The 19,117-nt window shown below is 38.7% G+C and overlaps 1 long non-coding RNA gene across 1 annotated transcript in view; it reads left to right on the top strand.

Annotated features, from left to right (window-relative positions):
* LOC141420767 (uncharacterized) overlaps nucleotides 1-19,117 on the top strand; it is a 186,811-nt gene that overhangs the window by 33,717 nt on the left and 133,977 nt on the right. The window lies entirely within an intron of this gene.

Genomic DNA, 19,117 nt, shown 5'->3' with positions numbered 1-19,117 from the left:
CAAATGTGAAGACAGGTCCATTGAGGTTACCCTGCTTGAGTAACAATGAAAAAAATAATGAAGAAAATGAATAACATGTTAGAGGCTATGGGGCAGGATTGATCAAGCCTATCAAAATATTCATAATGGGAGTTCCAGAAGAAGAAGAGAAAGAGAAATGAGCAGAAAGAATACTTAATGAAATACTGTCTGAAAATTCCCCAACTCTGATTTAAAAAAAATTCTTCCACAGATACAACAGCCTGAGAGTCAAAGGGCTTTCAATTTTCAAAAGCCACTGTTTGGGGGAAGAGACATTCCCCCATCTCCATTACGATTTAAGGCATATCATTTACAAATAATTGTAGGGAAGTATGCATAATGATGTCAGATGCTTCCAGCCAGACAGAGGGAATATAAGGCCACTTTCTGGGCTAGCTGAAAGAGTTCAGAGCCTTTGAAGAAGAAATTTAGAGTTGAGATGTTAGTTGGTACTTTGTAGTCTATCCCTGCTCTCTCAAGATCAAAATTCTGTTTGGGCATGACTAGAAAACTCAGACAAGTCTGGAAAATCCTCAATCCATCTGAATCACTGGAAAGAGTACCTTGAGCCATTTTAGGGTGTCACAATAGAAAAGAAAAGAAAGTGCAGTATGTACAAAGGGTACGACAGAATTGACTGCTCACCTTCTCCTATCCACAAAGTATCTCTCAGTCCATGGGGCTACTTTTCATGACTTAGAGGAACCCAAAATAAGGTTTATAACTAAAAATGGATATTTTGATCAGAGAGTCACTGGGGTGTGGTACAAGGGGACCTCAGAGTAGTGGTCTTGGGAGAAGAATCCAGCAAAGGATGGAATGAGAGCTGTCACTGAGTGGTAAAGGATTAGCAGTGCCATAGAGAGACAGTGTAGGAGAGACCACCAAGCTCCAGGCAGTACTGGAACACTCAAGTGGTAAAGGGGACAGATTAGCTAAACCTGACCTTGCTACCACTATAGTGGAGACAGAGGCTGCTACTCTACACATAGTGAAACAAGCCTCAGGAAGGACCATGAGGACAGAGATGACATATGAACCAAAGTCCATCCCCTAAAGCTAGGATGTATAATAGGAGAAAGAAACTTAAAAGGAAAAGAAACTTATGAGACTACATTTTTAAGGTGAAAATGACTGGAGTCCATAGAATTGGCACAATTAAATTTTCTATCAGAAGAAATGAGATCTTGAGAGCTAAACTTTTTAATTTTAGTCCATATCCTTGCACATCTGGACTATTACATGGTGAAAGTGTATTCCCACTGTATCTATTTAGATTATTCCTCATTTAATTCAAAATTACATTTATCCCACATCATATGTGCATTTAATTGGGTAAATTAAATACTCTGCAAAAAGAAAGAAAAATATTCTTTGAATAGTGTGGGAGAGTCCACCCACTATTCCACTCAGTGAACATATGTCCCTGAGTAAATGTAAGCTGAGACATGTGGATAAGCCATTCTTAGCTCTGCTTAGTACCCAAGGGCTTCTTATAACCCAGACTGAACTTGGTTGTTTTGCTAAAGACAATTTTTCCTATTTTATTAGCATATATTAATTGTACAAAATAATGAGTTTTGTTGTGACATTTTCACATATAATGTGCATATAATGTGCTTTGGTCATATTCACGCTCCCCTTTTGCCCCTCCTCCTTCCTCTTCCCTGATAGTGCCCCTTCTGCTTTCTTGTAGGGAAGACAATTTTTACAACCCTAAATGCATGGCTGTTATTCCACTTGGTGCTCAATTTAAGAGACAATAATCTGTTCCAACAATGGAGCAAAACTGCCTTTGTTGGATTTACTGAGAGTCGGTAAGGGTGACCAATCTGGAGTCTTCCTAAGGGATCAATCTTATATACTTTTCCTTATATATTTTTCTCTGTATGTTCTAACATTTGCCTCTAACGCTAAGGTAAGATAAAATTTCATTGTACATTCAAATTTTCAGCTGAATATCTAGAGAACATCTATAGACACACTGCCTTTAAAGAGCTGACAGTGTCTTTATATTTGTGGGTTAATTTTTCTTTAATAACTCCATAGATCAAGTTAAATTAATGTTTGCTTTTCTCAAAATGTTAGGATGATGGCCCCAAATTAAGTTCAAATGTGGTAGCTTAATACGTTCTTTTGACAAAGTACTAATGTTTGAGAAAAAAGATTGCTTTGTAGATTTAGTTTCAGATATACTGGGGTCTCTCAAAGACAAACAAACATTTGGAGCCAACTGGAATTTGATGCTGAGTTAAAGCATTCAGCTAGCTGAGCATGTTTGCCAAGACCTTGGGCAGTGATCCTGAAACGGGAGCCATGACAGGTGGGCCCTGTTTCTAAGCCTCAACAAACTCCAGAGTGTATCTGGGCATTTTTCCCTCTTGTTTTAGTCAAAAAAGTCACAAAGGGGAATTCAGTATTAACATATTTTTTCTTTTTTGGCTATTTAGGAACTGCCTTTGTTTAAAGTGGAACTTTTTTTTAAAAGTAATAGCATGTACACAGTTTTAAAAGTTCAATAACATTATTGTACTCAATGTTTCCTCATCTCCTAATTCTCTTTTTTATGAAGTAAAAAATTTTAACATTTTGAAACACTTTCCAAAGTAGCTAAAAAAAGCTAGTGATTTTCTGGTATTTATTTTCATGTTTCTATATAATATACTGCTATTGCTTTTGTTCAGTGTTATTTAGTATCTATAGATTTCCTACCATAGAAGGTGAAGATTTAATTTTTCTTACCAGTTACTTCCTCCTAGTATACACGTGGGACTTGTGGATAACTATAGTGTGGGTAAGGGATCACCAGATAAAAGCTGTGGCCATAGGTCAAAGACATAGCTGCTGCAAAAAATGCCACAGCCTGGGTGTTGGATGTGAAGATCAGACTTAGACTCCTTGTTTGTCCTGCATGAGTTTCCAGAGATTCTATGGGTGTCAGTCTTCAATCATTCCTTGGCATTAGAGGAGTTCTAGAGCAGGAACCAGAGACACTGTTAAAGAGTAAGACTATGTGTAGGTAGTCTACATCTGCAGGGACTGATTACCAAAGCAGTGGCTAGAGTAAGAGATGGCGCCAAAAGGCTGAAAGGTGTGCACAAGAAGTGTTCAGAACTACTCAGAACCCAAGCTGATTCTGACCAGAAATCCTTGCACATAGAAGAATGCTGAATCCTAGAAGACAGACAGAATTTTTGTGCTCCAGAGAAGTACTTCTGACATCTGATTACACATTGCTAATTGAACACATGTACTGTACTCCTCTCCCTGCCAAAGCCCCACTAAAATAAAATAAAATAATCAAGATAGCCCTCAGGAGCAAACAAAATAAAAGATGAAATGGAAGCAAACAAAAAAGTCAGCACAAATTTTGGAAGCTAGAATGCACACAAATGAGTAGTAACTGATAAAGCACAGTGGAAAAAACTTTCAAGAGGGGCAGAGAGGGAGTCAATCATAACATCCCTGACAGCCTTAGAAATTAAAAATCTCAGGAGATGTTGAAGGCAAGCAGAGAGGTGAGGCTGAGTTCAAGATTGCTGTGGAGGTCCCTACCTTCAGAGCATTTCATCCCTTTTCACTAGTTATTTATTTTCCTTCTCCCTGTGCAGCCAAAAACCATTCTTCCCCTACCCAGGCAGAAGACTGTTTTACTTTCAGGAGAGGTTGAACCAAACAGATTCTAAGAGTGAATCTGACTGAATAACCAAAGTGCTAATCCTTGAAGAGAACATTTCATTTCTGTTGGTAAGGTCTAGGATGAATTATTGACAGATACTGTCCAAGGAAGACAAGGACCAAAATCATTTGGGGAGGGAAAAATAAAACTTCAGCTGCAAAGAGTACAAGGAAGTCAGACCCAGAAGGACTGGCTCACCAAGTTAAAAGCACAAGTTTTTAAATACGAAGAAACCCCACAAAAGTACCACTCTATCAACTTTACATTGTAAACTCCTGAGGGAGTTGATCTTGAGGGAATTGGACAGAGGAGCACAATGCAAGTCTAGGAAGAGTTGATTGGAAACTTGAAATTTGGGGTCTCAGATGAAGGACGTGTAAAACAATTTAGTTTGTTTGGTGTCACTTTGGGTCAAAGTTGGATACAATGATGAGCTAAGGTAAATGAGGAGAAGATACTGAATAACCTTGAGATAACACCCAAGATAATAAGTCAGAAGCACACTGTGTGCCAGAAGGAATTACAGAGATTGGCACCAGTATGAAAGACTTTAAAGATACAGTTATTATGGCTGCCATCATTTTGCCTGTAGAGTCCCTGCAAAATCTGGATATATTGTAGTCTATTGTAGACTCCCATAGACTTTATTAGGTATTAAGCCCAGTTATTCTCACTGTCCTGGATGTGGTTTATTCACTGGTTCAGATCAACACAGCTTCCAGCACTTGATAAGCAGCTATTGATCTGATGAATCCATACTTCTGAATCCCAACTCAAAAGGAGGATTAGGAGAAGTTTACCTTCACATGAGGACAACCAGTACATGCTCTTGTTCCAGGACTATGGAAATGCTCTTTCTCTCTATCCCAGGGACTTAGGTCATGTTAAAAGTCATTGACTCACCACATGGCATCTGGTTAAATGGACCTGGTAAGGGGAAGTGGCACATACTGATCTGCCTTAGTAAAAGCACATTTGCCAAAGACAAATCCAATGAAGACTCAGGTGCTTCATTGGCAGGAGAGATCTAGTGATCTGGAGCATACCAGAACATTACTTCTAAGAAAAACGAAACAAAACAAAACAAAGAAAAAACCAAGAAGTTGCAGCTTAGACCTCCTACCACTAAGAATGAGGCACAATATTTGTCTTTCACTTGGTGATAAGGGATAAGACCATGTTTGAAAGTTACCTTAGTGGCCCCCTGACTTTCAAAGCAATCTTTGAAGTGGAAGTTGGTTGTCCTGAGTCAATCATTTTCTTTTTTTAGACTTCCAACTCTGAAAACAGCAGTAAGGCTTTTTCACCCCACGATAATCTCCAATGGCTCCTACCTTTGAGTGTGGGTAGATCTTGTGAACATATTAGCTTATACAGCCAAAGAGATTTTGCAAATGTAATGAAGATTCCAAATTTGTTGACCTTAAGATGGGGGGATTATCCAAGTAAGCCTTTGCTAATCACATGAGTCGTTCAAAACTGGATCTGGAACTCAGAGACAGAGGTCAGAGGGATTTGAAGCATTAGAATGTCTCAGTGTGCCATTGCTGGCTGTGAAGATGGAATGAGATGCATGAACAACAACAACAAAAAACCACAGGTGGTGTTTTTTAGAGAGTAGAAAATATGTTCCAGTTGGTAGCCAACAAGGAAATGGGAACCTCACTCCTACAATTGTAAGGAACTGAATTCTGATACAATCAAGTGAGCTTGGAAAGGGATTTTGAGGTCCCAGTAAAACCACATCTCAGCCAGTATCTTGATTTTGGTCTTGTGAGAACCTGAGCTCTAAACCCAACCATATTAAGGTACACTTCTGACCTATGAAATTGTGACCAGAGAAGTAGGTATTATTTTAAGTCATGAGGTTTGTGGCAGTTTGTCGAACATCACTAAAAAACAAACATTCTGAGCCTGTGTTGTTTAGAAAGAAGAATCCAAGGTCAAGGCTCATGTCTTACCTATTACTTTATTAGGAGTGCGATTCTCTAATGGAGCAGGAATAAGGGAAAAGCAGCCTGAGGCAGACAGGAGGAGGATGCCATGCGAGGGTATTTATTAAGAGCAACTGATTTTTTGATTTTGAGAACCTGTTTATTGAGAGACATATAAATGATATCTTCTAAGCTCAGTCCTAAGTGAGAAAGGAAGACTTACTATTATTATTATTTTATTGTCATGTTGAGTGGGGGTACATTGTGGCATCCAAGAAAGTTCTTACGATATAACAAATATATCATACTTGAATTCCACCCCCCATCATTCTCCTTTATCTTCCCCTCCCCCATTCCTGGAATACTTTCAACAGTTGTCATGTTCCATTTACATATATATTACATGGCATTTGCACTATATTCACCCTCTTACACCCTTTCCCCTCCTTCTCCCCCTCCCACTGGTACCAACGCCCCCAGGCAGGATCTGGAAAGAGAAAATGATTTGTTGGCCTGTCTCCCTTTGGCCAAAGGTTCTCTCCATGGTTGTTTATTCCCCTCCACTTACCAAATGGGCACTGCGTGTGTGTTGGGGGGTCTTGTGCCTCAGCATCAACAGGAAAGCCACAGGACAGGCGGTGAGAGGTACACATGCAGTGAGGTATTGTCCCTATGACCAAGGAAAGTTGGTTGAAATGTACACAGAGCTGGCTGTCACAGCATTGGCAGAACTGAATAAGAGACTATGAGAAAGAGAAGACTGAGTGGATCTGAAGTGGCACATAAGACATGGTTGTAATGGCCTCTTGGTGTTCTTTTGTATCTGGAGAGAGCGCAGAAGTGGTTAAATTATATTATATTTTGTTTTGACCTTACTCTTTCTTTGACAGAGATCACTAACTTTAGTTGAGAAATCTATCATAATATTTGCTGTACACAGGATATCTTAACCCTGTTCTCTGGGGAACTTCAAGGTCCCAGTGCATACTCTTCACTGTCAACTTTTTTTTGGAGTGAACATGAAGTTTTCTCTCACATTTTAATTTTTTTCCAAACCCAATCGCTTGGTTTTTTTAAAGATTTCCTAGTGTTTGATTTGGAGAGCATCTGAAAAGTTAGATACGTCTCTTTGATCTTTAAGGCATTCTGTAAGAGTAAACACAGATTTGTAATATCAACCCTTCTGAAGTTCAAATTATACTGGCTTTTGCCTGCACTTGCTTTGAAGAGTCTCCATTTCCTCCAAATCAGGATAGGTGATTTCCATACAGAGTTTGTTTCATCCACTGGATGCTGATTCTTACTAGGGTGACTCTCAGACTTAAGAAATTTCTTCCTACTACATGTTGACTAAAATAGGGGTTACAACTTTTGACCTACACATTTTGAAAAGTTTGAGTTTTTACTGTGTATTCAGTTTGAATCCCTACAACTACTTTCCATATTTATTACTTGTTTGACCCCTGAAGTATCTGAGTTTGCAAATACTGGGGAAGAAATCAATTGCAAATGCACTGAGTAAATTGCATACAAGAGAATACAGATTAACTTTCCAGAACAAAGAAATTATTCCTTAAAGCATCAAACATTTCTAACTTTAATTCCTTTGAACAGAAAATCTTTCATATTTATATAGATTTTTAATTTCTTTGAGTAAAAATCTCTATATCTCTGTATCACATCACAGAGCCCACTGAATGTACTTTAAATGTATCTCTTCAGTTGCAGTACGGGGTAGTCACATAACCACTTTTCATTTCCCCTCTGTAGGGGCACATTTTTAGGAATGTTGAAATAAAACACATCCACTATAATTTCTTACTTGTTGCTGCTATACTTGTCTCTATGGTATTCTTTGTCTTATTTGCTTCTTTGTATCTGCTTTGGCTTTGGAGAAAAATTTTGTCTAAAATAAAAGTAAATGGTATCTAACTTTAGGTCCTTTTAGGTTTCCCATTGGGTTCTTAGAACAACTGCTTAAAGAGCTAAAAGATGTAAATGTCAAAGGAGAAGAAAAGACAAGGAAGGAATATCACTAGTGAGGAAGGAGGTCTTAGATGAGGAGGGGAATTGAGCCCTCTTGTAGAGCAGCCTCAATAATAAAATACTGCCTGGGGAGACTGGGGGAAGTTAGTGACAACATTCTCCTTTCTGTTTGTTTCTCCATGGGGGAACTTCCACTAGATCTATTCTTGGCCTCTCCCTACTCTGGGAGGAAAAACAGCATGGTCTATACCGCCTCTTTTCTCTTCTAAAGACACTCTTGTTTCTGATTTTTTTTTTTTTTCTAGTATGGGGTTTGAAGTCAGGACTTGTGTTTGCTAGCAGGCACTCTACTACTTGAAGCCATACCACCAGCCCTTTTTGCTTTTGTTATTTTTCTAATAGGATATTGCTTTTAAGCTAAGGCTTGCCTGGTCTGTGATCCTCCTGTTTACCCTTTCTGAGTAGCTTGGATGGACAGGCTTGTGCCACCATGCCCAGGTTTTATTGGTTGAGATGTGGGGTGGTGGTCTCACTGACTTTTTGCCCAGGCTGGCCTTGAACCTTTGTCTTCCTGATCTCCATCTCCTTAGTAACTAGGATTACAGCTGTGAGCCACAGTGACCAGCCCTCTGTCATGTTTTAAGTAGCCTGTCCTGGTAGGAATGTCTGTGGAAGGCCATTTTTGTCACAGCCATGATCTTCTGTCTGCTCTTTTATTGGTGAGCTGACTGATGTTCTGATCTCCATCAGTCTGACCTCTTTGTCTATATCTCAGTTGATTCCCAAGTTTGGGACCAATTTTAAATCTTAAAATCCCTTAATAGTCTTAATAGTTTCAATGGTCTGTTCTGGCTGCTCTTATTTATTTATTTATTTACTAATTTTTTTGAGAAACCTTGGCTTTGGTGAGGGCCTCATGGCAGATGGCACCACAACGTGGAAGTGTGTGAGGAGGGAGATTCATGGATCAGGTTTGCCTCTTTCATGGTAGCCCAGGCTTGAGGGAATTAGCTGAAGTCCCATGAGAATTACATTATCTGTTCCAGGGGCAGCACCTCCTATAACAATTATCTTGCTCTAAGCGTTCTTCTTAAAGGTTCCAGCAACTCCCAACATCACTGTCCTGGGGACCAACACTTGTAACACATGAACCTTTGGGGAACATTCAAACCATAACAAATCATAACACTGGGAATTTCTTGCTTCAAGATATAATTTCAATAATTTTATCCTTTATTGAGAACATTCATGTCAGGGACCATGTTAAAAACTTTATGTGACAGACAGTAGAGATACCTGCACAGTCATGTTTGTCACATTTGTCACAGCACTATTCACAATAGCCAAACTTTGGAGTCAGCCTAGTTCCCAACAATTAATGAGTGAATAAAACTGTGATATATATATATATCATATATATATATATATATGATATATATATATATATATATTCAACCTTAAACAAAATAAAATTATGTCACTTACAGGAAAATGAATGGAACTCATGTTGAGCTAAGGTAAGCTCAAAAGTTAAACATCACACATATTCACTCATATGTGCAATCTGTACCTAAAAATGATGATTAGTAATAATAATAAGACATGAACTCAAAAATGGAACTGTCTGGTGGGAGGAATGAAAGGAGAAGATACTGGGGGTGAACAGAATTGAAGTACATTACATACGTATTTATGAAGACAGCACAATGAAACCCAATAAATACTGTCTGAAAAAGGTGAGGAGGAAGGATGGGGTTAAAGGAGTATGATAGAAGGGTGAACTTGTATAGAATGTGCATCTGTGGAAATATCACAATGAAATCCACTGTACAATTAATGTACACTAATTAAAAAAACTTTATGCACATGTGTAGCTGACTGCCCAGCAAGACTAAGAAGTAGGTACCATTACCATCCCACTTTACAAATGAAGAAATTATTTTAGAATGTTAAGAATTTTCCCACATTTAAGATGGATAGTAAGCAATAGAACCAGGTTTGAGCGCATTTCCTTCTGACTCTTTGTTCTGCCCTTGGCCACTATTTATAAGGGCTCCCATAGCAATTCAAGTAAAGAACTGTGGGGGGAAAAACAAAATGTTTAGGGAGAAGAAGGAAAGAAAGCCCTGTGAAGGGCAATATAAACTAATATAGGGTATTCTCCTGCAACCAAGTTTGTCTTCTAGAAAATACTTACCCAATTTGTCCATTTGAGTGACTACATTATCTGAAAATATTTCAAGGGTGAATATTCCATGAAAAAACTCCGGGCTTACATTTACTCCCAGAGAATAGTTTACATTTCAGAATTATTTCTTCCTTTCTCTCCCTTCAAGTATCACCTTATCTGCCTTTTTTCCTCTCCAATTCTTGGTTGGGTGTTGGTCTCACTAAGCATCATTGGCTAATTTGTGTTGGTACACCTTGCCTTTGAACAATTAGTAAAACCTTATTGTGGCAAAGTTTCTCTATATTTGAAAATATAGGAGGATTGTTAATATTGACTTCCTTACCTGGGCATGGGTTAAAATTAATTATAGCAGCATACTTTGACAGTGTGTGATTAAGTGCTAACCTTTGTATCTGTACAGATTTAAGTATTTCTCTACCATATGCACATTTCAATTGAAAGAGAATTTTTATTTTTTTAATGGCTTCTTTAAAATATGAGCCAGTTGCATAATATTGCAAAGTGGAATGTTTAATCTCAACTCTAATTTCCCTTTCCCATGATTGTAAAATGTGGAGTATTTGTAATGATCTTCATTGAGTCAATCATATCCATGGGAGGAGGAATTAGTTTCATCATTTCAAAACATCCTAGCAAAACTCCAGTTCATTCACATGTGGTAACTTGCAAAGTAGGGGCACTCCCAGGCAGCTGGGAGTGTAACACAGGCACAGGAGGCACAGGAAGAGATGGGTTATGGAATTGGGAAATTTGAACTGGAGACTGCTCATGACAGACAAAGAGGGAAAACTGCACAACAATTCAGAGTTTGAGTAAATCCAGCAGGCAAGAAGGAAGATTGACAAAGTAAAAGTCTCCTCCAGGTATAGGATTTGGATGAGTACACAGAAGGAGGGCAGAAACAAGGCTGGGAGGACTGGTTTATAAAGATTTGTATTCCTGCCTGGATTCTTGTTTTCCTACTTACATGCTGCTTTGTTCAATAAAGTAAGTATTTCCATAGTTGAACCAGCACGAATTAATAGGAGGGGAGGTGGAGGCGGGGGAAGTCATACCTGGTGCTGGGTTTGATGGGCTACCTGCAGGCTTCTGCAGGACTTGTTTAACAAGCCTCCCATTAGGGCAGAGGGCCTATGGAAAGCAATGAATCATTCTTGGGAGCTGTGGAGGTCAGCTTTGTGATAATGGGGAACCTGGGAAATACAGCATCCCAGTCCTGTAGGGAATCACAGAGAGCTTGCCGGGCCTACTCCTGAGCCTTTGTTTTTCTGTTATATTGCTCTGCATTCCAGCTAAGGTCACCAAGCCATTAGCCTGGTCCTTCATTAGCCTTTATTCTAACCTTCAAGTGTGCTTTGGGTCCTACTAAAGGAAAGGTTTGTTTATAGAGGCAATGACATAAAATTCTTGTAGACTTCCCAAATATTCTTTAGCTTTTCTAAAATATTTCAATGTGACTAGTAGCTTGTACTGAAAATTTTCCATGGCAATCCCCACCTCCTCACCCTTCCACACTTTCCCAACATGTCAGTTTAATATTCTGGATTAAAACTTCTTTTGATTAATTTTTCACAAAGTGCATTAACTGATAATTTGTTCCAACTTTTAGAGCATCTGTTAATATGTGGTGGGAGACCTCAAATTCAACAGACTCATTTTTAGTGAATGTCAGCTAGGAACTAATCTGTTATTACATTATTTTCTCTAGGAGAGATAATTTGTTATTTAAGTTTATCACTTAAATAAGTTTTGTTTTGTTTTATACTCTCAATAAATCAGGAGACCTTGGCTTTGGGTCCTTTCTTTCCTTTCATCTAATTTTTTTTTTAATCATTACAAGTGCCCACTAAATCTGAATGAGTTGCCCTTTATAATTATTTTTTATCATGAGGACACGAGAAGGAACTAAAGAATTAAAGAGAGCCAGGTGCCAGTGGCTCACACCTGTAATCCTAGTTACTCAGGAGACAGAGAGAAGGAGGATCTCTGTTAGAATAAAAATGAGCAATCACTGAGTGTGGAGGGGATTAGAGTGTAGGGGGAATTAGCAGTGCTAATGGTGTTGATGTGCAAGTAAGTGCTGTCAATAGAAATGCAATGCTAGTCACACATAGAATCTCAAATTATCTAGCAGCCACATTACAAATAGAAAAAGAAATATAAGAAGTAGACTTGAATAGTATTTTTATTTAACTCAATATATCTAAAATATTATCATTTTAAAATGGAATCGATATAAAACTATTAATGGTCCATTGTTTCTGTGCTGAGTTTTCAGAACACAATATGTATCTTGTATGTACAGCATAATCTCATGCAGGCTTGTGACATTTCAAGTCCCAACATCTATAAGTTGTTAGTGATGGCTATGCCATTACCCTCAATGATCAATTCCCCTTCATAATTGTGTCTCACTGGCTTTGCTTTGAGACTTGTGGGAAAGCAGGCTTTGCTTTGTGTATTTTAAAAGTGTGCTGTTGGTGTCCCTTCTAGCTTTAATCTTTACTTCCTCTTGGCTTAGCCTACCTGGAATTGATACTGAATGAAAGAAATTAGGGGAAACTGGATTGTGTTGATGGATCAAAGCTAGGCTCCCTAAAAGGATGTCTCTCTATGATGTTTTTTTCTTATCTGGGATCCTCTAGCAGGTCTACTATATAAGAAAATTTTCATAATGCTACAATAGCCTCAAAAAAAAATCAAATACCTAGGAGTAAACTTAACAAAGGATGTAAATGACCTCTACAAGGAGAACTACAAACCTCTGAAGAAAGAGATAGAGGAAGACTACAGAAGGTTGGAAAGATCTCCCATGCTCATGGATTGGTAGAATCAACCTAGTAAAAATGGGTATACTACCAAAAGCAATCTACATGTTCAACGCAATTCCCATCAAAATCCCAATGACATTCATCACAGAGATTGAAAAATCTACCCTAAAGTTCATTTGGAAATACAAAAGACCATGAATAGCCAAGGCAATATTGAGCAAAAAGAGCAATGTTGGAGATATCACAATACCCGACTTCAAACTATATTAAAAAGCAATAGCAATAAAAACAGCATGGTACTGGCACAAAAACAGACAGGAAGACCAGTAGAACAGAATAGAGGACCTGAATATGAATCCATACAGCTATGCCCACCTTATTTTTGACAAAGGTGCCAAAAACATACGATGGAAAATAGACAGCCTCTTCAACAAATGTTGCTGGGAAAAGTAGTTATCTGTCTGCAAAAAACTGAAACTAGATCCATGTGTATCACCCTGTACTAGTATCAACTCAAAATGGATCAAGGACCTTAATATCAGACCCAAAACTCTGAAGCTAGTGCAGGAAAGAACAGGGAATATAATGGAATTAATAGGCATTGGCAAGGACTTCCTCAATAGAAGCCCAGCAACTCAGCAACTAAGAGAAAGGATAGACAAATGAGACTACATGAAATTAAAAACCTTCTGCACAACAAAAGAAATAGTCTCTAAACTGAAGAGACCACCCACAGAGTGGGAGAAAATATTTGCTAGCTGTACATCAGACAAAGGACTGATAACCAGAATGTACAGGGAGCTCAAAAAACGAAACTCCCCCCAAATCAATGAACCAATAAAGAAATAGCAACTGAACTAAACAGAACTTTCAAAAGGGGAAATCCAAATGGTCAAAAAACACATGAAAAAATGCTCACTATCCCTGGCCATAAAGGAAATGAAAATCAAAACTTCACTAAGATTCCACCTCACCCCTGTTAGAATAGCTATCATCAAAAACACCACTACCAACAGATGTTGGTGAGGATGTGGGGAAAAAGGAACCCTCATACACTGCTGGTAGAAATGCAAGCTAGTACCACTCTGGAAAACAATATGGAAGCTTCTTAAAAAAACTAAACATAGATCTGCCATATGACCCAGCAATCCCACTCCTAGGGATATATCCAAAAGATTGTGACACAGGTTACTCCAGAGGCACCTGCACACCCATGTTTATTGCAGCACTATTCACAATAGCCAAGTTATGAAAACAGCCAAGATGCCCCACTACTGACAAATGGATTAAGAAAGTGTGGTATTTATACACATGGCTGGATTTCCTCAGCCATGAGGAAGAATGAAATTTTGTCATTTGCAAGTAAATGGATGGAACTGGAGAACATCACCTTAAGTGAAGTTAGCCAGGCTCAGAAGGCCAAAAATCGCATGTTCTATGTTATGTGGACTTTAGATCTAAAACAAATGCAGTAATATTATTAGACATGGGTCACATGCTAAGGGGAGGTCACATACAGGAGGAATAAAGAAAGGTAGGAAACCTAAAACTTGAAAGTGTTTTACGTGCCCACTGTAGAGGAGCTAATAGAGTAAACTTAAAATGACAGAGGTCACTCTGGGAAGGTGATCAGGAAGTAGTGAAGAGGTCTGGTAGAGATGAATCAATTTGGGTTGTAATACACATGTGCACGAAAACAATGCTAGGAATCTCTCTGTATAGCTATCGTTATGTCAAACTAGCAAAAATGCTTTATCTTTCTTATTATTGCCTATATCGTCTCTTCAACAAAATTGGAGAACAGGTTCTGCCTGGAAGTGAGGAGGGTTCAGGGGAGAGGGACAGGGTGGGGGAGGGAGTGGGGGACGGGAGAGAAATGGCCCCAACAATATATGCACATATGGATGCATGAATTAAAAAAAAGAAAATTTTCATAATGTAACAAAGTCAATTGTCTAATTTCTAGTGAGCAGAGAAATTAGTTAAATAATATACTTTCACACTTTATTCTTGTTTTTTTTTTTTTTTTTGAGACATGGTCTTGCTACATAGCCCAATTTGGGTTAGAACTCATGATCCTCTTGCCCCAGCCTTCTGAATGCTGGGACTACAGATGTGCCTCACCATCCACAACTACACTTTACTCTTAAAAACCAACACTTTTTTCCAACATAAAGTTGTGCTTTATTGGCAGCAGCCCTAGTGAAGAAAGAAGGCAGGCTTGTTACTGTGACAGGATGGAGAGTTAGACAACGGAGTCTTCTTTGCACCCAGAGTTCAAGGAAGTTGGGAATCCTGAACTCTCCAGCTATGCTCCCTTGTCTTAACTTTAAGGTTTAGGCAGGGAGTTCCAAGTCTTTCTTTTTTTACTCACCCTTCCAAGAGTGACAGGCCACCTGTCCCAAAGTCTTAAGTCACTCTTGAACACATGTTGTTCTTCACTTAAGATATAATCACCATGACAGACAGCTGTGCTGTAAATGAATGAACCCTTTGCCTAAAGTCAGAAGACATAGGTTCTGTCGCTTGTTTACTATCTGACTGTGCAAGTTACTTGACCTCTGTAAGCTTTTGTTTATACATTTACAGAGTGGCAGTGATGAAGTTTATCTCACAGAGCTACTGGAAAGATTAAATGAGGTAATGTGGGTGAGAGCACTTTGGAATCTGTAAAACTTTGTACACACTTCTGTTGTTAATAGTGTGCTGGCGAGGTTTCAAAATCTGTTTCTGCTCAATTCCGTTGTCATTCCAACTCTTTATTATAAAGTTTGTGGATTCTTACTCCATTCTATCCTGATTTTCAGTTTCACCAGACTTCTCCTCGATTTTCAGTTTCGCCAGACTTCTCCTTTTCTAACTGTCTGGCCCCACAGTCCTGGTCAGGTGAACGTTGGCCCATGTGACCATATTCATGGCTTCACTGGTGAGGGGCAACCACCTAACTCATGCTGTCTGACATAGATTTTCTCTACTTGTAAATGAAAAATTGGAATCAAGAGAGTTAAGTATTCGAATTTGAAGAGTTTATAATACCAGTTGTCAAAATGTGGTCTCTGGACCCCTGGGGGTCCCAGAGACTCTGTAATAGGATCCTCAAAATTAGAACCATTTTCATTGCAACCCTGAGTATATTTTTTCTCACCCACCACCATGCATTTTTAGCTAATGGTATAGCAGGAATGATGGGTAATACTGCTAGCATTTTTGCATGAATCAAGGCAGTAGCCTTCATTGTAGTCCTTACTTTCTTCACTAACACACACACACACACACACACACACACACAAACACACACACACACACTCATACACCACACAATCAAAGGCTGGAGGAGTGACTCAAGTGCTGACGTGACAGCCTAGCAAGCACAAGGTCCTGTGTTCAAACCTCAGTACCACAAAAAGAAAAAACAGAATGAATAAACAAGAAAAAGTCATTTCACTTAATAATGTTCTTGATGAAGTAGTGAAGTTATTAATTTTATTAAATATTGACCCTTAGTATATGACTTCCCAATATTGCACGTGATGAAATGGGAGGCACACATCTAGCACACCTACTGAACAGTGAAGACTGTTGTCTGAGGAAAACCACTTTTGTGATTGCTGGAACCGTGAACTAAACCAATGGCTTTTTTCAAGGGTACCATTATGACTTGAAAAGACAAATTATGGCTTCTCAGATCCAGGTATTTGACAACTATTTTCCTTAAAATGAATGAACTTATCCTGTCACTTCAAGAAAAAAAAACAAATAGCATTTTTGAAAGTGAGAAAATTGAACTTACAAATAAAGGCTATAATTTATTTTGTTTGTAGTACTGTGAATAAAAACCTATGGTGTTGAGCATGCTAGGCAGTGCTTTACCCCTAAATTACATTCCCAGCCCTGAAAAGTAGATTTTTTTGGAAAAGCTGTATCTGCTATTATGAGTTTGATAGTTTTGCATGACTTAAAGTCTTCTAATGAGATTGGTGGTGATATTAACAAGTGTTGTTATGGGAATCTGGAACAGAGACACAGGACACCAAGGCTTTTCAGGAAGCAATATTTATAAGCATGCTGGCAGCAGCTCAGTGGATTCATATCCAAAGGCTGAGCCCCAAGAACAAAGGGGTCTCACCTTATATACCCTTGCAAGCAGGTTACAGAAGTAAAAAGCAAGGTGTAACTCACATATGGTTGCATGCTACGCTATTGGCTACTTTACATGACCTTCTTTACATTTAGATTTTTTAAGTTTTATCCCCTGCTATGCCATCCCCTCACCCCTGGTACGTTATCAGAATACAGACTTGCTTGTTTCTTCTTTTTTTTTTAGGCCCTCCTCCCTGCTACATTATTCCCCCTTTGATTCTCAGACCTACCTAAGGTCAAAGAGCATTGTCTTGATTTAGAGGTTTGTATTTTTATAGCATCATTACATGAGTGGTTGTTTTTCTCTCTATAGTGGCCTCTATAATGGTCCTGATGGCCGCAATACCTAGGGAACCAGGCAGGGTAACATCAGACATGCTCCCAAGACAAGAACCATAGCCCTGCTTTCCATGACAAAGGTAGCCTGCATTATTTTCTTTACTCTGGGACTTTTAGTATCACTTACCCGCAACCTCACAAACCTTGGGAGTATACGAGCCAATGTAACACCCGACCTGTTGTGGGTGCATTATACAAAGTATGACTATGAGGAGGTCCCAACAAGGGCTCTCTTATAACATTCAGTACATAGGGAAAACCTTGCAAGGGCCAACCTAAAAGGTAAGGGTCCAAGTGTGCAGATGAGCAGGAGTGAGTCCCATGTTCGAGCTTCTGCCATGTGTAGACTACTCAGCTTCTGGAGTGACAAGAGCAGGGCTGTTGTCCTGTTGTTTGTGGTCCCCTGTGTTTCCTGGGAAGTGGGGTCCTGCCGAGGAAGGGCACAGGCATTCTGTAGGGTGATCTTGCATGGTGAGGCTGGGTCAGGGATGCACTCTCACTTGGGAAAAGCTGGCTTTACTTAGCTGTGGTGGATCCAGGGAGCAATTTTTGCTACTTTAACTGTAGTGGAGATAGGCAAGATAACAACAAAAGGATCCCTCCAATGGGGTTTTAATGGTTGGACATTTTATTTTTTTACCCAGACAGTATCTCCTGGTTTTTTTAAAAACTGAGTAGAATTACCATGGCAACAATATATTATCAGTATATATGTCCAAGAAAACATGTTGTTTAAAAAGTTAAAAACGCCATCTTTAAGTATCAAAGGACATGTTCAGAGCTTGTAAAAATAGTTATTTTGTCTCTGTTTAGGTAGAAGACCTTGTCTAAAAAACATGAGTTTATGTCTGGAAGGGCTTTAATGCCAGATAGCCACACATGTGTAAGAACCATTTCCTCAATCCTCTCAGCATGAGTGACTCCATTTGGTTAAAATTCTGATGGACAATTTAGCAACTAACAGAACAATGTATCAGTACCATTAACTTTTTGTTAATTGCTTATCTAAATTTTGTATTTTGGAAGGCTTAATATACATGAAAAACATAAATATATTTAATATACAGGAACCAGCAACAGTATCACAACTCTATAGAGGTAGTATATACATATTAGTTCAGTTTTTTCTCTTGAAGTAAAACCTTGGATTTTTTTCATCAGTTGACTGGGGCGAGGAGGGTGGGGAACAGTGTCAGTGACCCCAAATAGCCCAGTCACAGACACATAAAGGGTACTGACTACATTAGAATCACCCAAGAGAACAGTTGTTTAACCATGAGGTCATCTAGAAAATTTTACATAAAATAGCTCTTAAATGAACTTTTATTTAGTTATGACTCAGTTACCTTAGTAATCAAAACCCTGACAAAAATCACCAGAGAACACAGGTAAATATTTATGGGTACTAAGTGTGGAGTTAGGAAACCTAATGGTCAAGAATTATGGCTCAGATGTTGATAAGGAATCACATCCCAGATTGCTGACATTAACAAATGGCTCATGACATACAGCAGGATCCCACCAACCTGTAGTCAATGGAGCCCTCTAAAATAAGAGGCCCAATCTGGCCATGCCAGGCCAAAAATTCCTTCTGCCTGACATGTGGAAAGAGTAAGACAAATATCTCCATTTTGTTGACGCCAATAAAACCTGGAGGTCTTGACCTCCAGTGTAGTGCTTCTTTTTGAGTTTTTTTCTTTATCCTATCTGGAGGGTGCACTTTGGCTTTGGGTTTTTTTTTTTTCACTTTTGTTTTACATAAGTAAATCTGTCTCAACCTTCATATCAGTGCAGCAGCACTCCCTGTGCTCAGCTGCCTCTGGCCTTTCTGTGTTTTAATAAACTCTTATTGTCTTCATAAATTTGTGGATTAATCTGTAGCACCAAAAATTTCTGACAGTTTTTTTGACAAAACAAAAACCATTTTAAGACAGTTTGTTTGCAAATGTTATCAAGAACAATATAATATTTTTAAGATAGCATTGTTTTTATGAACTTAGAGATTTAAGTTTTAGTTTAACTTCAGTACATTAAATTTTGACCTTACAAAACCTAT

The sequence above is a fragment of the Castor canadensis genome, chromosome 1 (genome assembly GCF_047511655.1).
Source record: "Castor canadensis chromosome 1, mCasCan1.hap1v2, whole genome shotgun sequence".
NCBI classification, from domain to species: domain Eukaryota; kingdom Metazoa; phylum Chordata; class Mammalia; order Rodentia; family Castoridae; genus Castor; species Castor canadensis.
The sequence above is the reverse complement of the archived record's forward strand: the minus strand, read 5'-3'. Positions and strand labels throughout refer to the sequence as shown.